The sequence below is a fragment of the Gobio gobio genome, assembly GCF_949357685.1.
Source record: "Gobio gobio genome assembly, chromosome: 15".
Lineage (NCBI taxonomy): Eukaryota > Metazoa > Chordata > Actinopteri > Cypriniformes > Gobionidae > Gobio > Gobio gobio.
In genome coordinates, this window is record NC_137108.1 from 39606097 (window position 1) to 39629782 (window position 23686).

Genomic DNA, 23686 nt, shown 5'->3' on the forward strand with positions numbered 1-23686 from the left:
AATACGGTAAATGATGACAGAATGTACTTTTTTTGGTGAACTGTCCCTTTAAAAAACATAGCCTACCGTATATATATGTAATATTAGGCCTATTGATTGATTGTAAAAAAAAAAAAAAAAAAATCTAAACACAAGTTTTGCAGGGACCCCTTGAAATAAAGAATACCGGGACAAGGAATTTTTGGAATGTTCCATGACGTCACCTGGCAGTGGCTGACAGTGAGGAGGGAGCTAAAAAATTAAGGTAGTTATTCGGCCAATGGGCGACGCGAGAGGATACTACCTCATGATTATTAATCACCCTGAGATCTGCGAGAGCATGGGAAGGGGGCGGGGCCCCCGGGGCGTCGCGTGCAGGGTGGTGCGGTGTGAACTGTTTGCGTTGCGCGACACCGTGGCTGTTGTTGTTGCGCTGATCAGCTGAACGCATGATTGCGCTTCCAGTTTGACAAGCAGGAGGGGAAGCCCTGTTGGCTCCCGAGAGCGTCCAAATAACGCAGAGAGGCGTCAGCAGCGATTCCGTTTGACAAGCGATGAGATGCGGACCACGGCTGCCCTGGAGAGTAACGTTAAATGGCTACAGCAACACCAACAGCTGTGTCAGGTATGGTCTAGCGTGTAAATGTTTTGTGTTTTTTTCATGTATGCATTAGTCGATTAAAGACATTGATTTTTTTGTGAATTTGTAAGCATTTTACTAAGTATTTTTCTTTGATATCTTCATTCAGCACGAATGACATTTTATGAAGTCTGTTAGTAAAACTTAGACGTGGTGTTTTGCAGAAATAACTGTTTTAAGTGACATTTGTCGAAGCTATTACACTTTTCATACGTTAAATATGAAGATTGACTTTCTGTAAACTATGCGGCACAATATGAGTCAAATCAGCTGTCTTGACTGTTCAAACAAGTTGAGAAATGTAGCGCGAACTCTCACTCCAGCCTATGGGTTTTGCTCCGACGGTCAGCCAAGAATAACGTTTTGCTACATGGCAAACCACACAACCCAGGAATCTGACGCTCTTTCCTAATTCTTGGAAATGACAGAACATAGACGGAGTTCCCCCGTGTGTGGGGTAGGCTAGGGAGCACTGGACATTTGCTCAATAGAGAATGATACTTAAAGGGATAGTTCACTCCAAAACTGAAAATTGTCATTATTCGCCTTCGCGTTGTTCCAAATTCACATGACTTCCGTTGAACAGAAAAGGAGATTTTCACTTTCACTCAGTCACCATCCACTTCCATAGCTTTTTTATTTTTCTCATACAGTGAAAACGAGGCTGTCATTGTGCCTCAACATATCCTTTCGGAAGGTATGAATTCATTTTAGAAGGACTATCTTTAAAATATGTGTGTATATTTTTAATTTCCGATAGCTTTGTGGAACAGTCCAAAATTTAAGTCTTCTACTGAAAATATGTTTTTCTAGCTCAGGAAATACTTAAAAAAAATCTTTTGTGGAGCTTAAAGTCAGCATGAAATGTATTTTCTAAATGCATGGATCTTATTGTGACAATGAATGTTTAATTTTTAAAAAATCTTATTGCCTCAAAATGTCATTACTTGACCTTTTGTATGTCACCCATGAAAAAGACAGGTGACATATGCAGGATTTTTCCACTCTTTTAGTCCTCTTAAACTCCTCCCCTCCAAACTCACGTTTATCTTTCTCCATTTTTGATTTCAACATCCACATCTCAAAATCCAATCAACAACCGATATGATTTTATTATAATCCATATCCGTTACTCTTGGATGTACATAATATGGAAGAAAAGACCTGTTGCTATTTCTGTTTCATCGCGACTTTAACATCAACATGGTTTTAAAAATTAGGAATGCACGATATATCGGCCACCATATCGCCATTGGCTGATATGCTCATTTTTAATGTTATCGTTATCAGCCCGATGTGAAAATTTGGCCAATATATTAAAGCCGATTTAATAATGGATTATTTCCTTCAGCTGAGACTCTTCAGATGCGTGCTGTTCTCCATGATAGTTTTGAATCGCTTGAAATATGATTGAAATCACTTCAAAAAGGAAAACAGTTAAAGCTACACTGTGTAACTTTTTTAGTCTATTCTTAGCTAAAAACACTTAGTTCTTTCAAAAATATATGTGCTCATTAATGTATATTTACTTCTTTCAAGTAATAAAGTATTCTCGTAAGTTTATAATATGCCATTGAAAATACATAAGGTAATGGGATCTAACGGTGGTCGCCATGTTGCCCCTCCATCTTGAAAGTACATTAGCCAAAGAGGGACATACCTGTAAATTCAAGCTTCGCCTTTCGCGTTTTAACCGGTTTTAATACTCGATGGCACTGTACAAAATTCCCTGCCTCGCGCATGTGCGCGTCAACTTGTTCAGACTTGTCTGGTGCATGTGCAGAGAGTTTTCATCTCAGCAGCGTCCAGTAACAGAGTTATACGGAGTTTTCCTGGAGTTTTCCTGGCTTGTTTATTCCTCAAAAGTTTGTTTTTCCTTGTGTGGTATTTCTGTGCGTTAATAACTCCGTAAGTAATAATCGTTATTGTCATTGTAGATGTGTTTCAGAGTGTGTCATCGCGTAATTCAGTTGATGTCACCTCAGAAGTATTTTTGTGTCAACATACAATAGCGTAATGCTCACCTATTTGAATATTCATTCAGTTATTTTGTTATCAACAATGTTTATTCGTTTTTAGAAAATATTTGCTTGTAATGTATGTTGATGGAAATATGTATCAGGTCTGATCGGCATATTAACAATTGTTATACAGAGCGCACTGCAGTGCTAACGTTAAAGCGGCGCACACACTTTTGTAATCCGACACCGCTTGTTAGCAGCAGCAGCGGCAGCTCCGCTCCTTTTAATGCAGCTGCATTTAGCGCCTATATATGGTACAATAAGCTCTGGTTTACGGTTACATTATACAAATGTAACTTATAAGTATAGTTATACAGTTCTTAACTGTGTATGTATATTTACAATCCTTATTTGTTCTCTCACAGAAACCACATTTATGTACATATCCACGCAAACCTGTTTATGCCTTGCAATTGGATGACTGAATAAACATTACTATCATCAAAGTTCACTCTGGATTAGCTGCAGTTCTTTCTAGCCGAATAATTAGGCCAGTTGAGTTCCAACCATCCCACTGCGCACAGAATATCCCACAGGCACCGTGTCGAATGTGGACGAGGTCGAACTGGAAGCCATGTTAATCTTGGACTAAATCGGCCACCGTAGGAGTTGAAACGAAATCGGAATTTAGAGGAACAGAAACTAAAATTCACTGGATGGTCATATACCTTTTCACCACTAGATGGGGGAAAATATCACACAGTGTAGCTTTAAGTCTGTCCTATAGGCTACATAAAATTATAATGAGAACATTATAATTGTGTCCTTGGGACATGGATTTAATGCTGAGACTTTTGTTTTTGTAAGCAGGTTCTCAAAAATGATATGAAAATTTGGTTTTAGATTTATCGGCCAGTATTGATTATATAAATAAATATCGGTATCGGCCAAAATTTTCATATTGGTGCATCCCTTTTAAAAAGTAGCGTTATAGTTTGGGGGGTTTGCTTAGGAAATGTATCATAATTAACTACATATTTTTGTTAAGATAGTTTTTCATATTGCAATTATATGATCACAGTCATCATCGTTAACCACATTAGGTACTATATGACTTATTTGCTGTTATTTCTAATCCATTCAAATCATAAATTTGTTGGTGTCAATGTTTTCATGCATTTGAAGAGTGTTTCATATGCACTGATGTTAGCGGCTATATATTTGATTCAGGCTGGTTTTGTTTGGAGTTAAGTCAACTCTCTAATGTGATCAAACAGTTTCCCTCATCTCAAGTAACATGAAAAACTTGGCTTTGTTTGCCTCAGACACAGTTGGCTAGAGCTAGTCTCTTTTAATGCAGTGTGTGGTGGTGAGGAGGGAGAGCTTAATGATATTATTTTTGAGTGTATCAGCACAAAGCGGAGAGCTCTGCGAATGAGACGTGTTATTGCTTGAACTAAGCGGCAACAGTGCTTCAGCAGAATTTGAAGGGAGGAATGGCGTTGGCCTTTTTCCTTCTTTTATTTATCACAGTGTCACAATTGTTTGAGAATATCATAAGCAACACCTTTTGTAAAGAGAGATTTGTTTTTCTGATACTCAGAAAATGTTTTGCTTTTAGCCCGCTAATTTGGAGTTACAGTGCAGCCTGCATTTTAAGAATGAGGAAAAATCAGCTTCAATCTTCCTTAAATAAAGAGACTAGGTTACTCATTGTCTCTGTATGGCACTTTATGCACCATTTTTCAGTTTCCTTCTCATTATGAATACTTGTTTCGCAATTTGGAATTTTATATTTAAGTGACTTTTTGGCTACAGTGATGATGTGTTGCTATAGCTGATGTGATGTGAAAATGTATAACATTTAGAGTTCACCCAAAAATAGACCGTTTATTTACTCTCCCATGTAAATCCTGACTTGTATGCTGTCATTTTTTTCCTTTGGATTACAAAATAATTTATGTAAGTGTTCATGGTTGTTTAAAAAAAAAAACGCACATAAAGACCATGATTTGCTAGTTGGTCAGCGGCTACGTCAGAAATCGCATTCAAGTAGGTTCTTATTTTAAATAAGTAATTACTTCATTACCATTAAAAAATATGTTGTATGTGGTATGAATGTAATTCGTCAACGTTAGTCATGTACATGTTACCATTCACAAATCCTCCCCGGTGGCTTCATGGGATAGTAAATTGTCCATTGGATGCGCGCACTTCGGAATCTCAATGGAAGTAGTAGGTGATCCGGGTGAAATTTCATAATTCTTATCACCATTTTCAATATCATTTAAAAAAAACAATACTAGCCTATACTAACAATACTAACAATGTCGCGTGTCTCTCAGGCAAAGCTTAGAAACAGTCTCTCAAGAGTGCGAGCATATACTGAAACGAGTCGTCTTTCGCCGCATTCTGCGGTCCGATGGTTTAAAATCAAATTCTTATTCTTATCCGTAAAGCTTTAAAACGCATGAAAACGCTACGTTTACGTGGCCGCACAGCACAGCAACTTCACAGTGGAACCGATAGAGACGATAGTCCAAAATCTTTGACACATTTTTACCGGGCTGAATCCGAAATCGCCCCCCCCCCCCCATACCCTTAAATAGGGCACTGTTTGAGGGGACAGCCATTTGTAGTGGTGTTTGAAACGATAGTGGACGTTATTGAGTGCACTCATTCAATCCCACATTGCACCGCAATAACGAGTGTACAGCCGATGTACACACAGCAGCTGTCCGAATTTGCTCACTTGTTTTCATTCACTCCTTCAAGTGAACTGTATTAGTGGACTAAAGTAGGGAATAGTGATTGAGGGTTTAGGGGGCGATTTCGGATTCAGCCCCGGTTAATCGTGTCTGCCGGTATATCGCCTACCCCAGGACACTTTACTATCCCATGAGGCCATGGGAGAGGATTCATGAATGGCAGTGAAGCTGGTAGGTCACATGATATGACAACATGGCGAATTAGTACGTCCAGATTACATTCATACTCAGGGTTGCCAACTCTCACGCATTTGGCGTGAGACACACGCTTTCAGGCTCTGTCTCACGGTCTCACTCTGGCGACAGTGTGGAGTGAAGACGGAGGTATTTGAAAACGATGACGCATGTTTAGTCATGTGACGCATATTGTACGAATATGTATGTTTATACTAGAGCCTGACCGATATATCGGCGGGCCGATATTACCGGCCGATTATTAGGAATTTTCCAAACAATCGGTATAGGCATTTATGATGGCTGATAAATTAATATTTAAAAAGATTATAAAAATGGACGAAACACCGCTCAACCACATTATGAGTGTTGGTGTTTCATAGTTTGTCCACCAGAGGGCATTCTACAACGAGTCATGCTGGTGCCGCCAACATTCACAACACAACTGAGATCATCCGTGAAGTGCATGGTAAGCTGGCACGAGACATACATTGCTTGAATAACATTGAAAAGAACCTCCCCATCAGTTCTCTTAACTCAAATAAGCATGACAAAATTCCAGTTTTGCCAAGCCCAGTTTTGCTGTTACATGTAAGCCAAGAGTGAAACGGAATTAGCTAGTAAGTTATAGCGTGACCGTTTCACAGCATGAGACGTATCATCTCTTCCTTGCCCGTTATTTTGAAAAAGTATGTTTTACAATATTGTCCATTTCTAAATTATGGCTTATCATAGACTTAAGCTAACCACAAAGCGAACTACTGCCATGGCTATCAGTGGAAGACCGCTAACATTAATGCACTTGAAAATCACAACAAACTTATTGTTTTTGTTATTGTGTTTTCGTCCAATGGATTTTAAGTTCCACATCTTAAGTTTGTATTTTTAATACATTTTATTTATCAGAATTTGAATATATTTTTATGTTCCTCTGTTCTGTTGTGAAAATAAAACAAACAAGTTTATTTTTAAACTGCATTATCATATTATTTTAGAGATTCATGAATACGGTTACTACAAATAGCTAATGTAAGGGGACTTTTTTTATTATACGCATTTCTGTTTTTTATGCGTATCGGCCAATATATCGGAATATCGGATTTTTAAATCACCAAACATTTGTATCGGTATCGGCCTTAAAAATCCTTTATCGGTCGGGCTCTAGTTTATACCGCTATTGTGATAGTTATCTGCTATTCACTTTCACACAGTTGTTAAAATATGTTACTTTGCACACTTCATATCACAGTCCTGCAAGGATGACTGAAAATGTGCGACCTTGACGCATCAGTGAAAGGTCAGATATTTAGCTAAATAAAATGATCCTGCTGCCAGAAGAATTGTGTGATAACTTTATGATGTCTGTATCATCTCAGTGAGCTTTTACGAGGTTTTACCCATGCGCAGTAAGTTGAATTTGGCGTTTACTGACGTTTCAGTGTGGATGAGAAACTTTTGGAAAATGTTCGTGTGGACGGAGAGCGTTTTGAAACCATCTCCCTAGTTAAGTAGTCAAGGCACTGATCAGGTAATCAGTCAATGGGCTGACTCCCTCATCAGTGCCCTGACTACTGAACTAGGGAGCTGATTGAGACGCACCCTAAGACTTGTTACAGCACTTGTATGCTGTTGCCTTCCTGTTGGTCTAATTGCTTCTATTGTTCTCCTCATTTGTAAGTCACTTTGGATAAAAGCGTCTGCTAAATGATTACATGTAATGGCATGCAAAAAATAGTATGTCGATTGAGCAGTATATTTGAATACACAAAAAATACTTGGATAATGTTTGGATTGAATGACATGAAAATGAGTGAAAAATGACAGAAAGAATATTCACTTCTGGCTGAACTATCCCTCATAATTATTATAGATGGCCCTATTATGTTGAAGTTAACTTTATTTGTAAAGAAACAGAAGTCTAATAGCATATCTTCCGTCTAATGGTTTCATTAGAAAAGAGCATGGCAAGGTCACAAAACATTTGTAACTTTCGTCGTCAAACTCTCTAGAAATCCACAGAGGTTGCCGAGGTTAACGGCCGTGTGTCGCCAGTAAGTGTGTGAGAATCTTTAATGACCATTGCTTACCTCGTTAGCCAGGACACCGCAGCACCTGTGGTGCGCTATAACCGTCAGACTAATGAGCTGTTGGCAGAATTTCATCTTGAAGTTTTCCCTGGCTTAACTGCTCCATTTACATTTCTTTCACATGCAAAATGGAGGACATGAAAGATTTGTCTCATAAAACAATGGCATTGTGAGGCATTGAAATTCACACTGTGAAGAAAAATAATAACATTCTCTGCTGAAGTTAATGTGCTTTGTTTCGTGCCAGCATGCCACACAGGCCCCATCAGCGGCGGATGGCATGAAGTGTAGATCTGAAGGATCACAGTATGTGCCCAGTGCCTTGTCCTTATCAACCCTCACTGCGTCTCTTATCTCCTTTTTCCTTGAAAATATTCACAAACATATACGGACCCGTTAGACATCAAGTTTGCTGCTTGCTTCTCCCCTGCAGTCACTCTTTTAGCAGATTTTTGTTTAGTTTTTTTTTTTTTTACTTAAAACGTAGCTCTACCTAAGAGGTGCTGCAGTAGATACTTGAATTATTTGAATGCAGAGTAAAATTCCTCAAAATAACTGGCCAGCAAAATCTATTCTGGTATTGTTATTTAAGTATTAGCAGGTCCATCATTCACAAAGTTCTTTCAGTTATTTTATTAAATATTCTGGCTCATTTTGTAAAGCTTTAAAGGGGTAGTTCATCCAAAAAAGGAAAATTGTCACCCTCATGTTGTTCCAAACCCATAAGAATTTTTATCTTTGGAACACAAATGAAGATATTTTTAATGAAATCCTAGAGATTTCTGTCCCTCCATTGAAAGTCACTTCAAAGCATTTATATAGAGATCATAAAAGAAATCCATATGAATTGAGTTGTTTAATACAAGTCTTCTGAAGAGACATGGTCGCTTTATATGATGAAAAGCTTTAATTTAAGCTTTTGTTCACATATAAACATCGATCAGCGAACAGTGAAATGGAAGTTCAACCATACTGACTTGACGCATGAGAGCAAACCTCATTGGTTCTTGCGGAAGCTGAAACGTGACGCTCTTTATGAACCTTTTGAAGCATCAGAGTTTTGGGTAAATAGCCTTTCAATGGAGGGACAGAAATCTCTCAGATTTCATTAAAATATCTTAATATGTGTTTCAATGATGAACAAAAGTCTTATGGGTTTGGAACAACATGAGGGTGATTAATTCATGACAGAATTTTCAGATCTATGCAGGTGGAGCTGGGGAGGTGGAGGGTTTCTGAAAGCAAATGCTGAAAAAGTATTTGAAGTTTGAGCAGCAAGCTCATTGGCTGCTGATAGAGCGGGAACCAATCAGCTGTGCCCGATAGAGAATTATGTCATTACAAGCAGATTGAGTTAGGGATCGATCAGCCTATGCCATCATAACAGAACTTTGTATGTAGAATATATGTCTACATTTTTGAGAGATGTTAGTATTGAGAAAGAGAGATTAACTTAGATGTTTCTTCAGGATGTAATGTTTTAAATTATATAGAAGTGTAATAATATTGAAAATTTGGAGTTTATGATGGAATTTTGATAATACAATTCCAAATATGGACTCTGGGTGGTTAATATACAGACTGCTGGGTGGTTTGTAACCAATATTTTGTTTAGAAATGTGCCAAATTTCTGAAACATAGGAAAGTGTTCTTTAGGGACACCATATCAGCATCAGCAGTAGAATAACAGAATCATCCTCCTGTCAGGTATGTTATTGCAGAAAGATAAGAACTTGGCCGTTATCTTAAACAACCCAAACTGATTAAATGCCCAGTCATCACACCACACTGCTCCTTACTGAGAGTCCTCCAGCGTCACAGGGAGCCTGCGAAGAGAGGCGAAATGAATGGGGCTGTCTGGAAAGGGCATCAGGTGCTATAATTCCACAGTGAATGAGCCTGATGTCCTTCGTCGCCCATCAGTCAGAGACTCACTTGGTGTTTGCCATGCCATAGGGAAAAATGACACCAGAATGCTCACTCCCTGCTCTTTGATTTACTGCTTGATGAGTAGCAAAGCTCTGGGAGATCCACTGATCACTGGATTCTAATTTTTATCCCCCCCTTTCACACCCTCCTTTACTTAGCATTTGCTCTTGTTTTCAGGAGCCGGAAATGACAACTTTCTGTCTTTCACCTTCAGAAGAATGTGATGCCTCTGGTAGTAATGTAATAGCAAGAGAACAGGAGGTGATTGTCACTATCATCTCTAGTCTGACACTTCCCTCATGTTGGCATCCTGTTTATGAAAGCATTCCTCCTGCTGTTACTGGAGAAGCACATACAGTTAGTCTTAGAACTCTGTTAACATGGTTTTACATTATTTTGAATATTATTTAATTAAAAGAGAATGCAGAGAATTTGGAAATGTAGAAATAAAGAGACGCTTGAATATTTAAAATACTGCAGCATTTTTTCTTGCTTTTTGCTTCCAGTGTTATTTTAATATTATTTATATAGCCTACTACTATATATTTTGAATTAGATTTTATATTTATATTTTCAGTTTCCTTTTTATTTTAGTATAGATTTCAGTAGTTTCATTGCTTTTGTTATGTTTGTAATTTTTTTGTTTTAAACTTTTAAATGTAGCTTTAATTCTTGTTTTCAGTTTTTAGGACTTCATCTTAGACTTATTAATTTAAATTGTTGCCAAAACAGCATTTCAACACTTTTTTGTCAAATATTTATATTTTATTTGAGATATTTTGTTCAGCTTTACTTCATTTTACAAAAATAAATGTAGGCTAACTTTAAAAGGGACCTATTATGCCCCTTTTTTTTGTAAAATAAGTATCTGATGCCCGCAGTGTGTGTATGTGAGGTTTTAGCTCAAAATATACCACAGATCGTTTTTATAGCATGTTAAAATTGCCACTTTTTGGGGGTGAGCAAAAATATTTTGTGTGTGTCCCTTTAAATGCAAATGAGCTGGTGCTCCCGGCCCCCTTTCAAAAAGGGTGGAACTTCAAGAGCTCATGCGCATTGGCATTAGGGTGGCCATTTCCATAACACCAAAAAGAGGACACTTTGCAGAATTTTAGTGAGGCAAGAATAATTGCATAGGACTCTGGTGTACTCGCAACTACAATACAATTTTGTCCATCATATCGATGGTATCATGATACATACAGTGATTCTGCTATAGCCTATTCTATTCATTGCCAGACAAATTTGATCTACGATATATCTTGATGTGAATCCATGTGTAACAGAAGAGGCAAAAAAGTGTTTGTTCACCAGTATTTGTATTTATTCAAGACATTGTGATGTCCATTTCAAAAACTGACCACTGAGATGCCCGTCTTGCAAAGTGCACAGTGCCTGAAAACATAACATTTCTGGACTTCTGGAAATAACAGAAATGCATAAATAAACAAATAATAAATGCGAAAAAATAAATATATACACATTTCAGTTTTTAACAAAGAAGTTCACCCTCTGCAGCAGCTCTTTGTTAAGAACTGAAATGTGTTCTTATTTATTGATTTTTCGCATTCATTATTTGTTTATTTATGTATTTCTGTTTTTTAAGTCCAGAAATGTAATGTTTTTCTGGAACTGTGCAAGATTATTTGGTTATTTATGTACTTCTGTATGACTGGTGATGCTTGACTGCATGATTATGATAGACTTTACAAAGCTCTGCAGCGGAGATTTTGTCATCCTGAGGTGATGTTGCTTCTCGAAAAAAATTACCTAAGGGAAGACGTAGCCTCTGCGGCTCGTCGGTTACTTTTATGTTTTTCGTGCTGGCATGTCGGTCAATGGCGGCTTTCCTTTGACTACTAATGTCCACTTCACAGCGACAAAGTGTGCTTTTTGATATAAAATTGTGCTCTTTCGTCCATTCCAGATTAAATGATTTCTGAACGTCTGACATTTAGGCATGTTAACGTTATATGACGTAGCCAGCACATCGTGGAGGCTTGTTTACGTTTTTAACCAATGATATATCAGATATTTATTTGACACCGCTTTTAGCCAATCATTTGTTTGACCAGAGATCTTACGGCATTATACGCTAACGCTATGATGCTGCGTCCCAATAAAGATTCTAGAGTGGGTTTTTATAGGCCGATTCAGCGCAACTCCAAAAAGGAGGACAAATGAGTGTCCGGCTTGAGGCTGCGCCGGACGCTGGACAGAGAGCTTAAAATCCGGACTGTCCGGCCAAGATCCGGACGTATGGCCACCCTAGTTGGCATACCGGCAACAACAAAACAGGACAATCTCCCGCTCTGAAAATGTCAGAAACTATCAGTAGCAGTGTTCAGCCTTATATGTTCGAACCAGAGTCGGACAATGATGGAGAGACTCAAGAAGAAGTGACAACATGTAGAATGCAACAGGATGGTTCTGAATAGTTAATCGATGAATTTATTCAGTCGATGTGGAGTTTGCTGTCTTCAAGTAATCAATTAGAATGTTCTGTCATGATAATCTATAAATCGCTGTACAGGACAGGTGCTCGTGTGGGAACTGTCAAATTATGTCAATATAGGGGGAATGTAGTCAATATAGTCCGCTGCTTTTGATTTATGTGAATTAGAAAAAAAATGAGTGAGTAGATTTTTACCATTAAAGGCTGATTGTTCACACACACTGTGGACACACATCAGTGTTCAAACACCTTAGAGTAAATTTTGCATATGTCCCCTTTAAGTTTTAGTTAACAATGACAACACTGACTTCCATTGAAGAACAAGATGATAATATAAGATGATGATAAGATGAAAATATAATATAAATTGTTATGAATTTGTCCCTTTTTTGTTGTTAACTTAAAAGAATAGAAGCATTTTTACAATTGGTCTCTGACTTTTGGACCCCACTGTATTTGCATATCGTCTTTATCACATGCCCAGTTGTCTTTTTCTGTTTCCTTTGTGAATTTGTTCCGCTTTTTACCAGTCTACCCCAAAGATGTTCATTATGCACAATTACCACAGACTTTGCCGCAAACAAGCACTGTCCCAACAGCTGCAATGGGTTAATCATTATTCCTTCCACAACAGTTCCACATACCAGCTTGGGTGCCGTCACATACTTTACTACCCACATTACTACCCACATTCTGGCCATACTCTCTGCATCGTACTTTCACAAGTCAGTGGCAATCAGATATCGTGTTGCTCTTAAGGCTTTTCCAGTGTTTGGACATATTATGTCAGTTTTCCGTTTTGCATTGTGTTTGGAAAGTTTTCTCTTCCTGTTTTTTAGCATTGTTGATATATATTAGAGCCTTTGTTGATCTTTCATTTAGTCTGTGTTTTATTAGTAGCATTTAGATTAACACCACTATAGAATTTCAAGTGATCGCAATCTTAAAAGTACTCATGTGACTCTTGTTTATATGGTCTGACAACGCGAACAAGTCATTCATTTTCAATGAGAATTAGCGAATTAAGTGGATATGGGCGACCATTGGTGATGTAATGTAGGCATGCCTACCGATGTGGAGAAAGTTGTGAAAAGTTTAACTTCATGCAAACGTGAAACAGAAAACAGAAATTGTTGCATTTAGATTGTGTTCACTTTATTCATTCATATTTCATAGTTCATCTCATGACTTTATATTGTATCATATTAGCAGTACCCTTTAGTCCTATTTAGCTGTGTCTTATTGTGCACAATTTGGGTCAGGTGTTTGTTTGCACTGTGCAGTTGTGTTGAACATCATCTGGCATGATCCCAGGGGAATGTTGGCTACCACTGCTGATGAGGATTGCATTTCCTTGTCTGGTACTGGCATGGATTGCTAACTCCCGTAATGCAAATAACTATGGGTATGGCCAACACTAATGAGAGCCTAAACAATAACATATTCCTTTCTATATTTTGTGTTGCATGTTTATTGAAACAGCCAGACCTAGATCAGGTATTATAGCTTGGAGTTAATGAAGTAGGAGTAATAATTCCCCATTCTTCCCTCAGGTCCTGATGTGTTTTTTTTATGGGTGTTCATTTAAAGGTTTGTATTTTGTCCTGCACAGTTTTGAGATCAAATGACTCCCATTTGTCTAAGGCTGTTTTTTAAATTATTTAATTTAATTTATTTTATATCCCTAAAGATGTAATATCTAGGCAATTTTCAGAGCGGCTAGCAATAGTATGTTAGCTTTTAAAGCATTGGATCCCACCTACCCTTCAGAACGCTGTCCAAAGCCACGCCGCCTTAAAAACACATTCATGAATGCATGATACCTCATGTCTCAAATCACATAACATTACTATAATAATACACATAACTTTAAGAGGATAGACCTGTACCACCTGACTGCTGCAGAATCATTTCGGCGTTGATAGTGTTGCCATTGAAACGCATACATTTGAGTCACTCTGAGTCACAGGTAGGGTTGGGTACCGAAACCCGGTGCCCCTATATAACCGGTATGTAACCGGACCGAATCAGAACGCAGATTTAGGTCCCACTTAAATTCAAACGTGCTTTCGCGCTCTGGCTGGCACTGATCCAGAGACAGTCGCGCTCATCACATATCACAACTATTCCGTATTTTCAACCACATAATGTTTATTTTAGGTTTCAGACATTTAAATGCTCATAAGTACTAGCAAAATAACGGCAATAACAATCCTTTCAGAAAGTCATATGTGTTTTATTCATATCAGATACACATTATATAGTAAGTATATAGTTTACTCCAGTCTTCTCCCAGTTCAGCGGTCACTTACTTTCATGTATTTTGTGAGATGTGGATTAATATGCGTGTTATAACAGATCCGATTCTCTGAGGGGCAAACTAACATGGTGCCGCCCATCGCGCATTATAGATCCACTAACACACATTCACTCACATATATTTGAAAATCAGAATATCAGATAGTTTGTGACGTAGTTAACAAGTTTGTTAATATTTTGAATAAAAACAAACAAAAACGATACAGCTGAGCTGTCATACAGCGCTGTTGCGGCTGCTGTGTCATGTGCGAAGCATGACGTGTCACCATGGAAACAACAAGGCGATGCATTCTAAAATATTTAGCCAGAGAATATGGTCATATTTCAAAACAAAGCTGAACCTTGAAGCTGGTTTTGTAGCATACCAAGAATACAGACTACTTTGCTGTTATTACTGTAACTGTTATTTGTGTTAAATTAGACCTATTGTAGTTGGGTTAGGTGGCTTAGGTTTTACTATGAATTTGTTAAAGGGTTAGTTCACCCAAAAATGAAAATTCTGTCATTAATTACTCACCCTCATGTCGTTGGACACCCGTAAGACCTCCGTTCATATTCGGAACACAAATGAAGATATTTTAGTTGAAAGCTGATGGCTGAGAAAGGCTTCAGACAGGCCTCCATTGGCATTCAGTACATTGACACTTCCAAGATCCATGAAAGGCACTTAAAACGTCGTTACAAAGTCTATCTCACCACAGTGGCTCTACAATAATCATACAATGCGACGACAATAGTTTTTGTGCGCAAAAAAAAATCAAAATAACACCTTTATCCAACTTGTTCTCGACTTCCGTGTATGCCTCCACGACGCATGCGCGAGAATATGACGCAGATCCGGCGTTCGGACATATGACCCAGAAGCGATTTGTTTACGAGCAGAGGAAGACGCGCGTGTCTAAGCTGTTGGATTCTACATTGATCGTGCTTTAGGTCTCGGCGTAGTGCTCAAAATGGGGCTTAAGTGTGTATTTCATCGATTCCCGAACACCGGCGCTACGTCATATTCTCGCGCATGCGTCGTGGAGGCACACACGGAAGTCCAGAACAAGTTGGATAAAGGTGTTATTTTGATTTTTTTTTGCGCACAAAAACTATTGTCGTCGCATTGTATGATTATTGTAGAGCCACTGTGGTGAGATAGACTTTGTAACGACGTTTTAAGTGCCTTTCATGGATCTTGGAAGTGTCAATGTACTGAATGCCAATGGAGGCCTGTGTGAAGCCTTTCTCAGCCATCAGCTTTCAACTAAAATATCTTCATTTGTGTTCCGAATATGAACGGAGGTCTTACGGGTGTCCAACGACATGAGGGTGAGTAATTAATGACAGAATTTTCATTTTTGGGTGAACTAACCCTTTAAAGGTCCCATTCCGCATGATCCCATTGTTCAAACTTTAGTTAGTGTGTAATGTTGCTGTTAGAGCATAAATAATACCTGTAAAATTATAAAGCTCAAAGTTCAATGCCAAGCGAGATATTTTATTTAACAGAAGTTCCCTTTCAAAGCCTACAGCGAACGGCTGGCTTGGACTACATCCTGGTACTTCCTTCTTTAATTACGTCAGTAGAGCAGTAGAACAGACTAACCTCCGCCCACAAAGAAACGCGAAAAAGGGGGCGCGGTCTTGTTGCTGTCCCACGTGGAGAAGCGGACGGTCGCGTGGAGAAAAGGAACTGTTGCGTTGAGTGTGTTTATCGCCATGTCGTCGAGACGCTGTTATTTTCATCCAGGAGTCAAATCACCTTTGTTTGGCTTTCCCAGGGACGCTGTAGAGATTATTGAACGCATACATCTCTCCGTTAAGAGGCGTGACCTTTCCAACATGCGCTAAGCTGCTGTCGAATCACAACACAGGAACTGCTGGCACGTGCGCTAAGCTGCGGTCGAATTACAACACGGTAAGCGCTTGCACAATCAGAACTCGTTACGTATTTCTGAAGGAGGGACTTCATAGAAAGAGGAAATCACCAGCCGTTTTTAGGACAGTGAAAACAGCGGTACACAGATAAGTACATTGTGTGAAAAATACTGTGTTTTTTTACACGCGAAACATGAACACATGTTATATTGCACACTGTAAACACAATCAAAGCTTCAAAAAAACACGAAGAACGGGACCTTTAAGTAAATTGTGTTTTGTATCTATTTATATTAATATATTTAAGCATACTTTAAACTTTTAATAAATTGTTCAATTAAAATATTTTTTTATAAAATTCAATAAAAAACATTCTTTATTGTCATCCACCGTTGTTTTGTGGCTTTTTAAAAATATTTATTCAAGTCGCCTACCCTGCCTTTAATATGCACTGTGGTTATATTATACCAGTGGTTAGCTGCTCAGTTGACCCTTATGTAATATCTGCATATCTAGGTGAAAAACTTTTTTTTTATAAAGTATACACTTATACAACTTACACAAATGCAATAGGGCTGTTTTTGTATTGATGCACTTTAGCACCTCTTCCAGACTGACTATGTTTAATGTTGTGTACAAGAATCCAAAACTAACATTTGGGTTATTTAGATTGGCCACAGCTGTGAGATTTGCTGGCATGCAAAGACATTTGTCTGATGGGCTTTTGTCCGATATTTGTGGTTTACTTGCATAATTATTGATCGCTCTGAAATGGATCGTATTGAACAGGAGGAGAACACTCGGCTCTTTCAGGTCTACGCTGTTGTACTGTGATATTTTAAACTGTCTTATCTCATTGCTCTTAGGGTCAAATGTATACAATTTCCCAGAATCACAGTGCTGAAAACCAGGAGCAGTTCTTTACTTCAGCGTCATACAGAAATAAAATGCTCCACCCCAAGGAAAGCCGATACAAAATCTCTACTCTCAGTCTGAGACCTCTCCCCCTCTCGTCCTTTCCTCCCTGAAAACATGTGTATCTGCATGTGTCTTCACGCTTGGCCTGGCCCAACTTCTTCCTTGAATATTGGAGAGGTGTGTGTGTGTGTGTGTGAGCGCGAGATGCTTGAACACGGCTGAGCTCAGCAGTCAGAGACAGACACTCACTGTCTGTTTCACTCACACACATTCCTCTTCCCTACATCGCTTGTGGTCTTACTAGGGATGCAGCAAACGATGTATTTTCAAAGTACAAATTACATTTTCATGCGTAGTTACTGTATAATCGAGCTACAGTGGATTTGATTCATCAAGCTACAGGCTTAATTTGTCTGACACAATGTATAATTGCATATATGAAGAATTAAATACACATCTGACGAAGATGAGCTACGATTGCGTTATGTGATGATATATCCAAATATGAGGCAATTAAGAGAGACTTGCAACTCTAGTTTTAAAATTGCACATGCTTCAATTTGCACAGGCTCATCTAAATTTGACAATAGATTGGAAAAACGTCTGGTCTGATGAGTCTCGATTTCTGCTGCAACATTCAGATGGCAGAATTTGGTGTAAACAACATAAAAGCATGGATCCATTCTGCCTCGTATCAATAGTTCAGACTGGTGGTGTTGCAATGTTGAGGGGGATATTTTCTTTGCACACTTTGGGTCCCTTACTACCAATTGACCTATCGGTAAGCCCCGCCCCTCGAACGCAGATGAGCCAATGGCAGATGAGGATCAGTTGTGATGGGACCGGAACTCTGACATCTTTAGGTTTCAGCGCCATAGAGATACATTGGAAAATCCGAAGCTCTCATCGGTTTGATGGTGTTTATGGTACAAAAATGGTCAAATTATGTGTCTGGGGTACTTTAACACTGATTCCAGTTATTCTGAGAGGATTTTCTGGTGGTCATACTCTCATTAAGTTACGATTAAAGTCCCTGCTAACATACAACAAACCGAAATAACTAACTGTTCTCACGTCATGTAACATTGACAAAAAACGATTTGTTTTTGTATTTATTTCTTATATTTCTGTGAGTTTAGATATGTTTGTCTACATTATCTGTCTTACTAAAGAGGACTTCTATTTTGATGGGTATTATAGTCTCAGGGTAGTGAAAGGGAGAGCTAGCTGTTTATCGGAGTTGTTTTCAGATACAAAGTTTACAGTTTGTTTGCACCCCCGAAAAGCCACACGGTCTGTATATGTTTGTTTACTGTTAGTAGTTGTATGAGTGTTTTTGTATAATTTGCTATCTATGTTAATGATAATGCAACAGAGAGAGAGAGTTTGTGAATGAGACGTTAATATGCACTTCTGCTTTGTTTGTTCAACTCTTACGTTTTTTTTGTAGTGAAAAATGATGTAATAAACTTCATAAACCACCAGTTAAGTTTGGCCATCAATCGGACAGGGTCCGCTGCATTCTATGTCCAAAAACATCTGGGGATAAGGTTTTCACGCTGACAGCTGTCATTGTAAGATATAGCAACTCCGTTTGTTTGTCCGAGTTAGCAACAGTAACTAAGGGGGGCAGGGCTTACCGATAGGTCAATTGAGCCTTGTTGTTGCTGACCATGTCCATCCTTTTTTGACCACAGTATACCCACCTTCTGATGGTTACTTTCAGCAGGATAACATGCCATGTCACAAAGCTCAAGTCATCTCAAACTAGTTTCTTGAACATGACAATGAGTTCACTATAATTAAATGGCCTCCACAGTCACCATATCTCAATCAAATAGAGCAGCTTTGGAATGTGGTGGAATGGGAGATTCGCATCATGAATGTGCAGATGACAAATCTGCAGCAACTGCACGATTAAATCATGTCAATATGAACCAAAATATCTGAGGAATGCATCCAGCACCTTGTTGAATCTATGCCACAAAGAATTAAGGTTCCAAAAGAGGGTCCAACTCCGTATTAGTCTTCTTCCTAAAAAGTATTAGCTTTAATAGCCTTCACATATTAGATTTTCCTGCTTCGGTGCAGGGTAATATCATTGCGCCTGCTGCGCCCATGATACGGCAGCAAAGTTCCTTGATTATTACGCAGGAATGAGAGTATAGTTCCTAGCCATATTGGCCTAGAAAATCGCAACTTTTCATTTTCCGTCGGTCTTAGTACATGATGTAACTACAGAAGAGTCAAGTTTAAAATCGAAAAAATATCGAAACTCTTTGGTCATTTTTTTGAGCGAGATGCTAACGGCCTAATCAGATTCAATGATCTATGCTAAGCTATGCTAAAAGTGCTACCGCCAGACCCGGAGATCAGCTGAATGGATTCGAAAACGGTAAAACTCAGCTGCTAAACTCTAAGGGAGTTGGAAAGTGAGCCTATTTTCAAAATAGTGGAGTGTTCCTTTTAAGCAGTGTTTATTGCATATCGCTCTTTATTCTGTTGCATTTATTTGTGCTGTTGTTTGGAAATGTGTTTATTTGTTCTTATTGTATTGCTGACTTTTTACTTGTGATTTATAGATTTTTGTTTGTATATATGCTGTCAACTATAGTTCTTAGAAAGAAAATCGGAAACGGCAGAAAAATGGTATTGGCAGTTCACACAAAAATCTGAATCGGCCCAGAAAATTGCAATCGGTGTATCCCGTTTTGCAAAAACCAGTCGGATTCACAAAATATTTATCCCAACTAAAGTATTTATGCTATAGCATTTGACACATAGGACATAGAACATGTTCTTACATAAAAAAAAGCTGGATGACAAGCAACTGAGTGGAATAGAACACATCTTGAGACGCTTTTTAAAAGCTGGACTATTTTTAACTTGACATGCCATTTTAGCACAATATGCTGATGATGCAAGACACTCACGAAATTGTTAATTATGGCCAAGGACGTCTGTCTGAATGTGAATGGCTGTGGCTGTTGCGTTGGAGATTTAAGGTAAAGGTGAATTTAGCTATGCAACTTTTAGAGAGCAAAAAAAAATGGTGTAGGATTTACTTTGAAACTATTTTCACTCCGAAATTGCTTGTAAATGTCACATAATTACACTGTAAAAAAGTGTCTGCCTTTTATGTACAATCAACTAGGATGTTTAAGTCATTTCAACTTAAATTACATTAAACCTGCTTTAGTTGTGATTAGTTGAATCTTGTATAGCTTATAAAAAAATTGAAAGTTAGAAAGAGTTAAAGCAATGTTAAAACTATGAACTTATTGATCATATGTCATTTTTTACAGTGTACAAATAAAGGACAACATTGAAACATGAAATTTTGAAGTTGAAAGACTGAAATAGTACACACACATATAATCATTGTTTTATTTACTTGAATTTAACCTGTCTTCCCCCAATCATCCAATGTCCAGGTGATACTTTGTTGGCACTGAAGGCGAGTCTCTGTTATCGCCAGGCCTACGGAATGTTAGGAAGTGGACTTAAACATGATTAAATGCACTGCACTCTTTTTGGTGGCTAAGAAACATAATCATATTAGCCAAAATAGTAGAATGTAGAAGTTGATTGATTGAATAGTGTGTTTCAGTTCAGTGGAAATGGGCCTAGCGATCGGCCGTGTGACTGGAGCTGCTTCTTTTCTCTTTGCTCAGATGGAAGGAGGGGTTTAGGGGGCTTTGGCTGGTAAATCCCCAGGCGCAGAGGGGATCAACAGCACCAGGCTGAGCTCCAGCAAAGCATCTCTGGCATCAGCTCCGTCATTAGCATGGGCCGCTTCAATTCCCTAAATCTCTGACGGGCCTCTCAGCGTGATCTAGTTGTGATATCCCGCACCTGTGATTCTGAGTTCTGCCTGGCTTTTACGCCTCAAGGGGCTTGAGTTTTGCTGTGTGCACAAGTGGGATACTGAGGAGTACAATAGTTGGGATTTCAAAGTGGAGAACAAGTTGTACACTGTCTAAGGATATACATGTTGGTAATACTGCAATGTTTGCTGCACAGGTTGCTGGAGCGTTTCGGGCCACCTTTGCGTATTTGTATCAGATGTCAGTCAGTGCTGGTCCTGGTTGCAGAGCCCCTGATGTTAAACTGCATGTCTGAATCTATGTTGATGGTTACATAACCACACGTCCAACGAGTCGCTCGTCGCTGCAGCTGTCTGCCCAGCTGCCAGCAGTCAGAGAGCTGCCAAGTATCTTCGCTGTCCAACAGAAGCTGACTACCGCACAGAAGCTGACTTTACACCTTCATTTGACAATCCAGTCTGTCACAATCCCATGCCTTTTTAAATGTATTATCGGCCCAGAAACACTTCTGAATTCATATGATAGCTTTGCATGAGAAACAGAATGTAATTGATGTAATTGATTTTAAATTCTGACATCCATACCTCTCTTTAGCGAGTGAACAAATCATTCTCTTAAAGGAACACTCCACTTTTGTTTTTTTGAAAATAGGCTAATTTCCTCCCCTAGAGTTTAACAGCGGAGTTTTACCGTTTTCGAATCCATTCAGCCGATCTCCGGGTCTGGCGGGAGCACTTTTAGCATAGCTTAGCATAGATCATTGAATCTGATTAGACCGTTAGCATCTCGCTCAAATGACCAAAGGGTCTCTGTATTTTTCCTATTTAAAACTTGACTCTTCTGTAGTTACATTGTGTACTAAGACTTTCTAGGCCGATATGGTAGGAACTATACTCTCATTCCTCCGGACCATTGGTGCAGCGGCACAATGATATTACGCAGCACCTGAAAATAGTCCCCAGCACGCTCCTGTGCAAGCAGGTTGTCACGTTGGTTATGTTGACGGAAGTTAGCCTATTTCCAGGCGTTGCGTAATCTTTTTTATTTTATTAAATTTTAATTTCATCTTTATTTCAATTAACAATTTTTGTTTTGTTTTAGTTAACTTAAATTTTGGTGTGTTTCATACACACATGACTTCATAAGACTAAAGAATATAGTGCTCACAAATTGTATGGGTGACTTTATGGTACTTTTATCATGCTTTTGCATAATTCTTGCTGCTTGAAAGCTCCAGTCCCCATTGTAATTATATGGAAAAAAGCGACCAATTACATTCTTCAAAATGTATCCTTTCATGTTGCACAGAATTAAGAAAGACATCGATTTGAAGCAACATATGATGATGAGTAAATGATGACTTTGTATCTTTTGCTTCCAGATTCTTTTAAAAATAAAGATGTAAATACAAATGTTAGCATTTTGTGGTTTGCGCTCGGAGTGAATCAATTTGTAATACATAATGTACTTTTGTTTGCATCAACCATCGCTTTGCCAGGATACACGAACAACAGACTCGTGACTTGGGTTTGTCCGAGTATTTACACTAGTGTGCACTTTATGATGTTTAAAGATCAGGTTTCTGTTTGTCTGTGTTATGCTGGTTTTGCCATTGTGCCCCAGCCCTCTGCAAACACAACTGAGGGAATGCGTCAAGTTAGACTGCAGTGTGAGGCCATTGAGCTTCCTTAAGTGAGAGCTACCTGCCTCTTGATATAGTACAGTTTGTTCTCAGCTGTACTGTCTGAGGTTTTTTTGTGTCGGTGAGCAAGAGAGGGTGAGAGAGGGCACATTTTCTAACTTGTTCGTGCCCACTCACACGTGCCAGACTACAAGGATAACCTGACTTGGATCTACATGTCTGCTAAACGACAGATTTCATAACCAAATTGTTAGCATCCTCTTGTTTTAGTTTCTGTTATCCAATAGATGATGTTGTGTCATCAGTATGCTAAAATGGCAAGTTGCAGGTGCAATGCAAATATTTTTAGCTGTAATTATGCCTTGCTGGATGTATTAACATTTTTATTGAAATATATATTTTTGACCCTATCGCATAGAGATTATGTGGCTTTTCTCTTGCATATTTATGACAAACCGCAGTTTGTCGTGAATTTGCAAGAGAAAAGGTACATAATGGCTATTGTCACGCTCGCAACATCATATATGAAATGAGTCAGACTCTATCTCTGATTAAAACCGTGCCTGCGTCACAAAAATATGAAGACATAGTGTTCTTGTTCCTCATATTTTCAATTTGGTGGCTGAATAAGATTAATATTCCACATACTGAAGTTCTGGAGAAAAACTTTAGCCATCCTAGAAAAATCTTAATTTTTCAGTGAGGTAAAAGTTCATAGCGTTCCAACTCCCGACATGTAATCTGATTTGAATCCCCTGCCACTTTTATTAATGTTAATGTTTTAAATGCTTTAAATAATTTATTCCTGTGTTGTTAAAGAAGTAGGCCTACAACTCCAAGAATCGTTCTTGGTACCTACAGCACTTACACTTGGAAATAATATAATCTATAGAATCAGAATAATATATATTTTTTTTATAATAGGGCCTATATATAATTTTTTTTTTTTTTTTTAACTTTTCAAATCTGACAGCTTTTCAGCTCTTGTGGCCTCGTTGGATAGCACAGTGTCCACTAGCTGCACACTATCAAGTCAGTAGATCATCCAGGTATTGTTAGCCTGCAGTTCCATGAGTGCTACCTATTCGGATATCACCGGATATCATACTCACTTTTTACGTGCT

The 23686-nt window shown here is 38.5% G+C and overlaps 1 protein-coding gene across 1 annotated transcript in view; it reads left to right on the plus strand.

Moving 5' to 3' along the window:
• The first annotated feature begins 341 nt into the window (after window positions 1–341).
• The window catches only part of hivep3b (HIVEP zinc finger 3b), a 92412-nt gene continuing 69067 nt past the window's right edge, over window positions 342–23686 (plus strand). Inside the window, exon 1 of the mRNA XM_079836101.1 lies at window positions 342–604. The gene's annotated coding sequence lies outside the window, so the exon portion shown is untranslated. The remainder of the gene's footprint in view (window positions 605–23686) is intronic.